Source organism: Schistocerca serialis, chromosome 5 (genome assembly GCF_023864345.2).
Source record: "Schistocerca serialis cubense isolate TAMUIC-IGC-003099 chromosome 5, iqSchSeri2.2, whole genome shotgun sequence".
Lineage (NCBI taxonomy): Eukaryota > Metazoa > Arthropoda > Insecta > Orthoptera > Acrididae > Schistocerca > Schistocerca serialis.
The window spans coordinates 606,852,077-606,861,594 of NC_064642.1; the positions used below are offsets into that span (position 1 = coordinate 606,852,077).

The 9,518-nt window shown below is 47.0% G+C and overlaps 1 non-coding gene across 1 annotated transcript; it reads right to left on the reverse strand.

The window, feature by feature from the left end:
* Window positions 1-7,079: 7,079 nt before the first annotated feature.
* Trnas-gga (transfer RNA serine (anticodon GGA)) lies at window positions 7,080-7,163 on the reverse strand. Its single transcript is given in 2 exon segments — window positions 7,080-7,114; window positions 7,124-7,163. It is a non-coding gene; the product is annotated as a tRNA-Ser (tRNA).
* Window positions 7,164-9,518: the final 2,355 nt, after the last annotated feature.

The window sequence follows — 9,518 nt, forward strand, 5'->3', positions numbered from 1 at the left end:
CCATGTAGATGTAGATGTAGATATAGATGGGCTAGGAAAGTCAGGCGTGGCTCTGAGGAGTGCGACCAGATATGTACGGTAAGTCGTGAGCAGGAAGGGGCTGGCCAGTCGGTTACAGGAAACGACAGAATGTAAATACCGAATGGCTTTGGAGGACTTACGGTCAAATAAGGCAGAAGGGATAGATAACTTTCCATCGGAATTTCTAAAATCATTGGGGGAAGTGGCAACAAAACGACTATTCACGTTGGTGTGTAGAATATATGAGTCTCGCGATATACCATCTGACTTTCGGAAAAGCATCATCCACACAATTCCGAAGACGGCAAGAGGTGACAAGTGCGGGAATTATCGCACAATCAGCTTAACAGCTCAGGCATCGAAGCTGCTTACAAGAATAATATACAGAAGAATGGAAAAGAAAATTGAGAATGCGCTAGATGACGATCAGTTTGGCTTTAGGAAAAGTAAAGGGACGAGAGAGGCAATTCTGACGTTACGGCTAATAATGGAAGCAAGGCTAAAGAAAAATCAAGACACTTTCATAGGATTTGTCGACCTGGAAAAAGCGTTCGACAATATAAAATGGTGCAAGCTGTTCGAGATTCTGGAAAAGGAAGGGGTAAGCTATAGGGAGAGACGCGTCATATACAATATGTACAACAATCAAGAGGGAATAATAATAAGAGTAGACGATCAAGAACGAAGTGCTCGTATTAAGAAGGGTGTAAGACAAGGCTGTAGCCTTTCGCCCCTACTCTTCAATCTGTACATCGAGGAAGCAATGATGGAAATAAAAGAAAGGTTCAGGAGTGGAATTAAAATACAAGGTGAAAGGATATCAATGATACGATTCGCTGATGACATTGCTATCCTGAGTGAAAGTGAAGAAGAATTAAATGATCTGCTGAACGGAATGAAAAGTCTAATGAGTACACAGTATGGTTTGAGAGTAAATCGGAGAAAGACGAAGGTAATGAGAAGTAGTAGAAATGAGAACAGCGAGAAACTTAACATCAGGTTTGATGGTCACGAAGTCAATGAAGTTAAGGAATTCTGCTAGCTAGGCAGTAATATAACCAATGACGGACGGAGCAAGGAGGACATCAAAAGCAGACTCGCTATGGCAAAAAAGACATTTCTGGCCAAGAGAAGTCTATTAATATCAAATACCGGCCTTAATTTGAGGAAGAAATTTCTGAGGATGTACGTCTGGAGTACAGCATTGTATGGAAGTGAAACATGGACTGTGGGAAAACCGGAACAGAAGAGAATCGAAGCATTTGAGATGTGGTGCTATAGACGAATGTTGGAAATTAGGTGGACTGATAAGGTAAGGAATGAGGAGGTTCTACGCAGAATCGGAGAGGAAAGGAATATGTGGAAAACACTGATAAGGATAAGGGACAGGATGATAGGACATCTGCTAAGACATGAGGGAATGACTTCAATGGTACTAGAGGGAGCTGTAGAGGGCAAAAACTGTAGAGGAAGACAGAGATTGGAATACATCAAGAAAATAATTGAGGACGTAGGTTGCAAGTGCTACTCTGAGATGAAGAGGTTAGCACAGGAAAGGAATTCGTGGCGGGCCGTATCAAACCAGTCAGTAGACTGATGACCAAAAAAAAAAAAAAAAAAGGAAGAGAGAAGACACAGCCCGAGACATCCAGGGCAACGATCACACGTCATAAGAAAGGCAGATCAGTCGTTCACGAACCGTCATGCGCTATAACATGTTCCCAAGGTGACATTCCTTGCCTGATTCCTTCCATGCCACAATGAAAAGAGGACTGTATAGCGCTTGTGAGGGTCACATTCCATTGTAATGTTGATGATGGACAATAGGTCCAAATGAAATGAAATACAATCATTTAATACACCTTTGTGATGATCGTAAACTATGATATATGTCGTACAGGGTCTTACGCTCCAGCACTGTCAGTTTAGTTAGTAGTTGCCTCACCTGCGTAAAGAGAGTGACGGCAGCTGTGGCCGAGCGGTTCTAGGCGCTTCAGTCCCGAACCACGCGGCTGCTACGGTCGCAGGCTCGAATCCTGCCTCGGGCTAGGAGGTTAATTAGGTTTAAGTAGTTCTGAGTTCTAGGGGACTGATGACCTCAGATGTAAAGTCTCATAGTGCTTAGAGCCATTTGAACCATTAAGAGAGTAGTTTTTGTTTGGTTTCCTGTTGTCGAAACATTAACAGATTGGCTTTGTCTGGAATTATTATAAGGTGGCACTTACACAGAGGTACCAAAAGTCATGGGATAACTCCCGATGTCGTGTCATACCTTATTTTGCCCGACGCGGTGCAGCAACTCGACGTGCGATGGAAGCCCCTGCAGAAGTACTCAGCCATGCTACCTTTACAGCCATCCATAATTGCCAAAGGGTTGCTCGTATAGGATCTTGTGCAATAACTGACCTCTCCATTATGTCCCATAAATATTCGATGTAATTCATGTCGGGCAATTTGGGTGACGAAATCATTCGCTCGAGTCGTTCAGAATCTTCTTCAAACCAATCGCTAACGAACGTGGTCTAGTGACATGGTCTATGACTGGCTGCAAATAACTACACTCCTGGAAATTGAAATAAGAACACCGTGAATTCATTGTCCCAGGAAGGGGAAACTTTATTGACACATTCCTGGGGTCAGATACATCACATGATCACACTGACAGAACCACAGGCACATAGACACAGGCAACAGAGCATGCACAATGTCGGCACTAGTACAGTGTATATCCACCTTTCGCAGCAATGCAGGCTGCTATTCTCCCATGGAGACGATCGTAGAGATGCTGGATGTAGTCCTGTGGAACGGCTTGCCATGCCATTTCCACCTGGCGCCTCAGTTGGACCAGCGTTCGTGCTGGACGTGCAGACCGCGTGAGACGCCGCTTCATCCAGTCCCAAACATGCTCAATGGGGGACAGATCCGGAGATCCTGATGGCCAGGGTAGTTGACTTACACCTTCTAGAGCACGTTGGGTGGCACGGGATACATGCGGACGTGCATTGTCCTGTTGGAACAGCAAGTTCCCTTGCTGGTCTAGGAATGGTAGAACGATGGGTTCGATGACTGTTTGGATGTACCGTGCACTATTCAGTGTCCCCTCGACGATCACCAGTGGTGTACGGCCAGTGTAGGAGATCGCTCCCCACACCATGATGCCGGGTGTTGGCCCTGTGTGCCTCGGTCGTATGCAGTCCTGATTGTGGCGCTCACCTGCACGGCGCCAAACACGCATACGACCATCATTGGCACCAAGGCAGAAGCGACTCTCATCGCTGAAGACGACACGTCTCCATTCGTCCCTCCATTCACGCCTGTCGCGACACCACTGGAGGCGGGCTGCACGATGTTGGGGCGTGAGCGGAAGACGGCCTAACGGTGTGCGGGACCGTAGCCCAGCTTCATGGAGACGGTTGCGAATGGTCCTCGCCGATACCCCAGGAGCAACAGTGTCCCTAATTTGCTGGGAAGTGGCGGTGCGGTCCCCTACGGCACTGCGTAGGATCCTACGGTCTTGGCGTGCATCCGTGCGTCGCTGCGGTCCGGTCCCAGGTCGACGGGCACGTGCACCTTCCGCCGACCACTGGCGACAACATCGATGTACTGTGGAGACCTCACGCCCCACGTGTTGAGCAATTCGGCGGTACGTCCACCCGGCCTCCCGCATGCCCACTATACGCCCTCGCTCAAAGTCCGTCAACTGCACATACGGTTCACGTCGACGCTGTCGCGGCATGCTACCAGTGTTAAAGACTGCGATGGAGCTCCGTATGCCACGGCAAACTGGCTGACACTGACGGCGGCGGTGCACAAATGCTGCGCAGCTAGCGCCATTCGACGGCCAACACCGCGGTTCCTGGTGTGTCCGCTGTGCCGTGCGTGTGATCATTGCTTGTACAGCCCTCTCGCAGTGTCCGGAGCAAGTATGGTGGGTCTGACACACCGGTGTCAATGTGTTCTTTTTTCCATTTCCAGGAGTGTATTTCCGGTCAACGATCAGAGGAGCCAGTCCGTTGCATGTAAACACAGCCCGCATTATTTGGAGCCAGCAGCAGCTCGCACAAAGTCTTGTTGACATCTTAGGTCCTTGGCTCAGTGGCGTCTGCGCCACAACAAACCCTACCATCAGCTCTTACCAACTGAAATCGGGACGTATCTGACCAGACAGCAGTTGTTCAGTCGATAGGATCTGCAGGCGATGTCGTGCTGTTCGCAAAGGCACTCGTGCCCTCCGTCTACCACCACAGCCAATTAACGCTAAATTTCGCAGCACTGTCCAAACGGATACGTTAGACGTACGTCCCACATGGATTGTTGTTTGTCTTTTTGCAGTGACATCTCTACGAAATCGCCTCTGCTCTCAATCGTCGGCCACTGCGTTGTCCGCGGTGAGAGGTATTACTTGAAATTTGGTATTTTCGACACATTGACACTGTGGTTCTAGGAATATTGAATTCCCGAACGATATCAGAAACGGAATGTCCCATGCGTCTAGCTCCAACTACCATTCCCTGTTCAAAGTCTGTCCTGTCGTCAGGCCATAAACACGTCAGAAATCTTTTCACATGAATCATCTGACTACAAACGACAACTGCACCAATACACTGCCCTTCCATACGTTGTGTACGCGATACCACCGCCACTTCAAAAAATGGTTCAAATGGCTTCTAGCACTACAGGACTTAACATCTAAGGTCATCGGTCCCCTAGAACTTAGAACTACTTAAACCTAACTAACCTAAGGGCATCACACACATCCATGCCCGAGGCAGGACTTGAACCTGCGACCGTAGCGGTGGCGCGGTTCCAGACTGAAGCGCCTAGAACCGCACGGCCACACCGGCAGGCCACCGCCACTTACACATGTTCAAATCATTATCCCATGACTTTTGTCATCTCTGTGTACGTCTTACTGGGGCTTCATGGTGCAGCACTGCCCAGATGTGTCAGTGGTAGCTTGCCCTGCAAAATTAGAGAAGTTGCGTAGTTTCTTATTTTCAAATAATTAACGAATTACCTTTGTTATAATTACTAAAAGGCAGCATTTACTTCTCACTCGAACCAAGTTTACCGTAATTAGAGCATTAAAAATTGTTACCCTGAGTTTTAACTCTACGTCTACGTTTCGTTAAGTAGCTACATCCTTTTCAGTTTACTAATTTTTTCATTACTTTATGTTATAAGTTTTCATTTTTTATTACAACTGTTACAGCATGAATCGATTATGTATTATCACGACAGATTTTTTTTCTGTGCAGAAATATGTGATAGTTGTAAAACGGATGGTGTTTGGTCCTATTTAAGAGAAAGCAGGAAGCCTTTAATAAATGAACTTTGCTCCTGATAGTGTTTGTAAATGATCAGAGTTCATTAAAATTTTGGAAATCTGTCTAAAGGTTTCATTAGCGTGTTTCTGTACACACATCTTAAGAGGTCACAAAAATGCAGGGTGTCCCTGGAGGAGTGGTCAGTATTGAGGGATGTGACAGGAACGTTTGTTCGAAACAAAAACGTCTAACAAACATGGGTCTAAAGTGAATACCTTAAGACCTATGAGAACTTTTTTATCTTCGATACTGTGAAACGAATCGCTTCCGCTGCGAGCTCTTTGCTTTCCATATTTTGGGATGAGGTAATATGGACCAAAACAAGAAATGGAAATGCCGTGTCGCTAGGGCCTCCCGTCGGGTAGACCATTCGCCTGGTGCAAGGCTTTCGAGTTGACGCCACTTCGGCAACTTGCGTGTCGATGGAGATGAAATGATGATGGTAAGGACAACAAAAACCCAGTCCCTGAGCGGATAAAGTCTCCGACCCAGCCGGAAATCGAACCCGGGCCGTTAGGATTGACATTCTGTCACGCTGACCACTCAGCTGCCGGGGGCGGACACCAAAACAAGAAAAAATTGTCTAGTAAATACGGGCTCTAACATACATACCAGAAGAGTTATGACCACTTGTTCAGTAAATGAAGGTGAACCAATGCTAACAGCTCATAAGGCATCCATTTTAGAGCCCGTTTTTTCTGTAAATTATTTCCTTGTTTTGGTCCATACCTCTAGAAATATGGAAACAAAATAGCATGCAGTAGAAGAGATTTGTTTCACGATGTGCTCATAGCTCTTAAGGTGAGCATTTTAGAGCCCATGTTTACTACGTATTTTTGTTTTGAGTGTTCGTTCTTGTCATATCTCTGAATACTGACCATTCCTCCTGGGACACTCGGTATAGCAAGGCAGAGAATGAAATTATCTGAAGGTAAGTCATCTACTATGCCAATATGATTAAAACATGATTACACACTGAGGGAAAAAAAACGCAACTCCAAGCATAACTTGTGCGACATAAACGAAAGTTGGTAGGCACGTTTCTACATCTCAAAGATAATGTCTATTCAACTTTCGCGCCAGTCGATTAGAGTGGCACTTATAGCGCCACTATGAGGATGAAAATCAGGTTGGTTAGTTGATTGATCCGGGTGGAGGTCATCGGCCCCATTGGACTGGGAAGAATGGGGATGGAAGTCGGCTGTGTCCTTTCAAAGGAATCAGCCCGCCATTTGGGGATTTAGGGAAATAGCGGAAAACGTAAATCAGGATGGCCGGACGCGGGTTTTAACCGTCGTCCTCCCGAATGCGAGCCCAGTGCGCTAACCACTGCGCCACCTCACTCGGTGTGCAAATCGGGTTTACTTTCAACATACGATGTACCGGTCGTCAGAGTTAGTTACCTTTGAGGTTGGGTGTGATGAGTTGGTGTTAGTCAAGAACCCCTGTAAGGCGCCAAAGACCCCACTGAATTTGAACGAAGTCGTGTAATAGCGCTACGAAAAGCTGGATGTTCCTTGTGCGATACTACAGAAAGACTTGGCAGGGTAGCCACTGTACATGATTGCCAGCAGTGATGATCACGGGAGTGTATGGCCACAAGGTGACTCCGAAGGGTTCAAGTGGTTCAAATAGCTCTGAGCACTATGGGACTTAACTTCTGCGGTAATCAGTCCCCTGTAACTTAGAACTACTTAAACCTAACTAACCTAAGGACATCACACACATCCATGCCCGAGGCAGGATTCGAACCTGCGACCGAAGCGCACGCGCGGTTCCAGACTGTAGCGCCTAGAACCACTCGGCCACTCAGGCCGGCCTCTCCGGAGGGAACAATCGTGTTCGGCGTACAGCAGTGGCGCATCAAGCTGCGTCTGCAGCATGAATTTGAGCAGCAGCTGGCACCACAGTGACACAAAGAACTGTTACAAGTTGGTTACTTCAAGGACAGTCTGGTGATTCGACCTGTTGTGCTGCCATTCATGAACAGCATTCCATGGGATGTTTTCCGACAGGATAACGCTCGCCCACATACCGCTGTTGTAACGCAGCATGCTCTAAATAGTGTCAATATGTTGCCCTGGCCTGTTCGTTAACCAAATCTGTCTGATGAACCACATCATCGTATGACAAGTTCACCGTCATCTACAAACAGCATTAACCTGATGAAGCGCCCTGCTAACCCACAGGACAGGGCAGACAGAATAAATTGTTGAAAGGGGCCAAAATAAGGGGCTGTCAGTTACACTCGAACATACAACTTTATACTTTGATCAAACGTTACAAGAGCCCAAAAATTTTTTTTAAACACACAGCCTTAATCTTTGGGACTTAATTGGCGGCTGAAAGCCACTTTAATTTAAAAACGGATGAAGGCCAATAACTTAAAACGCAAGCATAATCAGAAATTTAAAAGACAAGCCTTATCTTCAAACAGTTCTTTAGTAAAAGCTGAAGTAAGCAAGTTAAATTCAAATCCGTTGAAGGCCGAACACTTAAAACCCCAAAACATTAATTTTTTTTAAATATCAAAGCCCTTACATGAAACAGTTCTTTAATTTAGGCTGAAGGCTTCAAGAACAAATAACTGAAACTCAAACCGGCTGAAGGCCGAAGACTTAAAAATTCAAAATTTTTTAAAAGCCAAAGGGCTTACGCGAAACACTACTTAAGAGTAAAACAACTCTAATTTAAAACACAAAACCTGCTAGAAGCCATACAAGTACCAACAACAAGAACAAATTTTTTAAAAAAAGGCAGTATACACAAGGGCGTCCATATGTTCGAGGGTCGGCCTTAGGTGAGACAAGCAGTCGAGCCAACCATTCACGATCCGACGACAACCCAACCGACCGACAGTCAGCGGACTCACTGACAAGATAACTTCAACTTCACCCGACCAGGGCACAACAGGGAGTTCAACGGAACAACGTAAAATATATTTGCGGCCTCAACCAATCAAACACGGAGCTGTCAAACTACAAACCGTGCTGGACAAATCAAATGGCTCTGAGCACTATGGGACTTAACAGCTGAGGTCATCAGTCCCCTAAACTTAGAACTACTTAAACCTATCTAACCTAAGGACATCACACACATCCATGCCCGAGGCAGGATTCGAACCTGCGACCGTAGCTGTCGCACGCTTCCATACTGAAGCGCCTAGAACCGCTCGGCCACCGCGGCCGGCCGTGCTGGACAGCAACAACATGATGAGGAAACTACACTGCCTGGAATTTACGTCAACGGCCAGGGTAGGTAACCGGAACGTTAACGGTCACATGGCACAAGATTCTGCTGGTGCACTTCAATTCAAATAACCAAATACAGTGAAACTCCACCGAAGGGTGGCTAGAATTTTCCAACTTGAAAACCAAGTTGTTGCTCGTGGGAATAACCCAACAGCCGACAACGAACTCCAAACGACACGATGTGAACAGTCTTGACTTGCTGGTAGGTTAACTCAAAACTCAACTTTCTTGTCCAGGGTCGGTGAGCCACAGACCTCGTAGTAATGGGAACAGCGCCATACTCTCCGACACCGCGTAGAGACCGCCAGCGGTCCCCGGCCAAAGTACGCCCCGCCGAGAATTCCTCGCTGCTCCACGCCAACCGACCGACTGCTCAGAGCCAGTACGCCGACAACATTTGAAATAACTTGTCAGTCAAAATCACACAAACTACAAACAGTTTCAGGTTCACTTGTCCGAAGAACTAGACAATGCTAACAGCAGTGACTGTACAATAACAAGGACGAATCGCGAGTCGGCACACACAGCTAACCCATAAGCGATCGCCGGCCAAATACACGTCTTCCGGCATGACGACCGACCGACGACCAACCAAAGTCGTCGCCACTCCAATTATGTGCGTCGGTAACCGTCGGGCGAGTCATAGCGGTCCGGACCTCATTGCTGCCGCGCTCCGACTGAACTGGTGCCGCGTGCCAACTCAAACACTGCCAGGTCCGAACTAACTGCTGGCACGTACCTACTCACCGGTCGACAGACGACAAGCAGGAAGTAGTAGCAGTCCAGCAAAGATAATACGGCAGGGCTTATATCGATAAGCGCTGCTGCTGCCGCTCACGGGCAGGCAAAGCAGCAACTCAGTGACACAAGTAATTTAAACTAACATAACGAGGTGGCAGTACGGCAAAAACAGGATGCT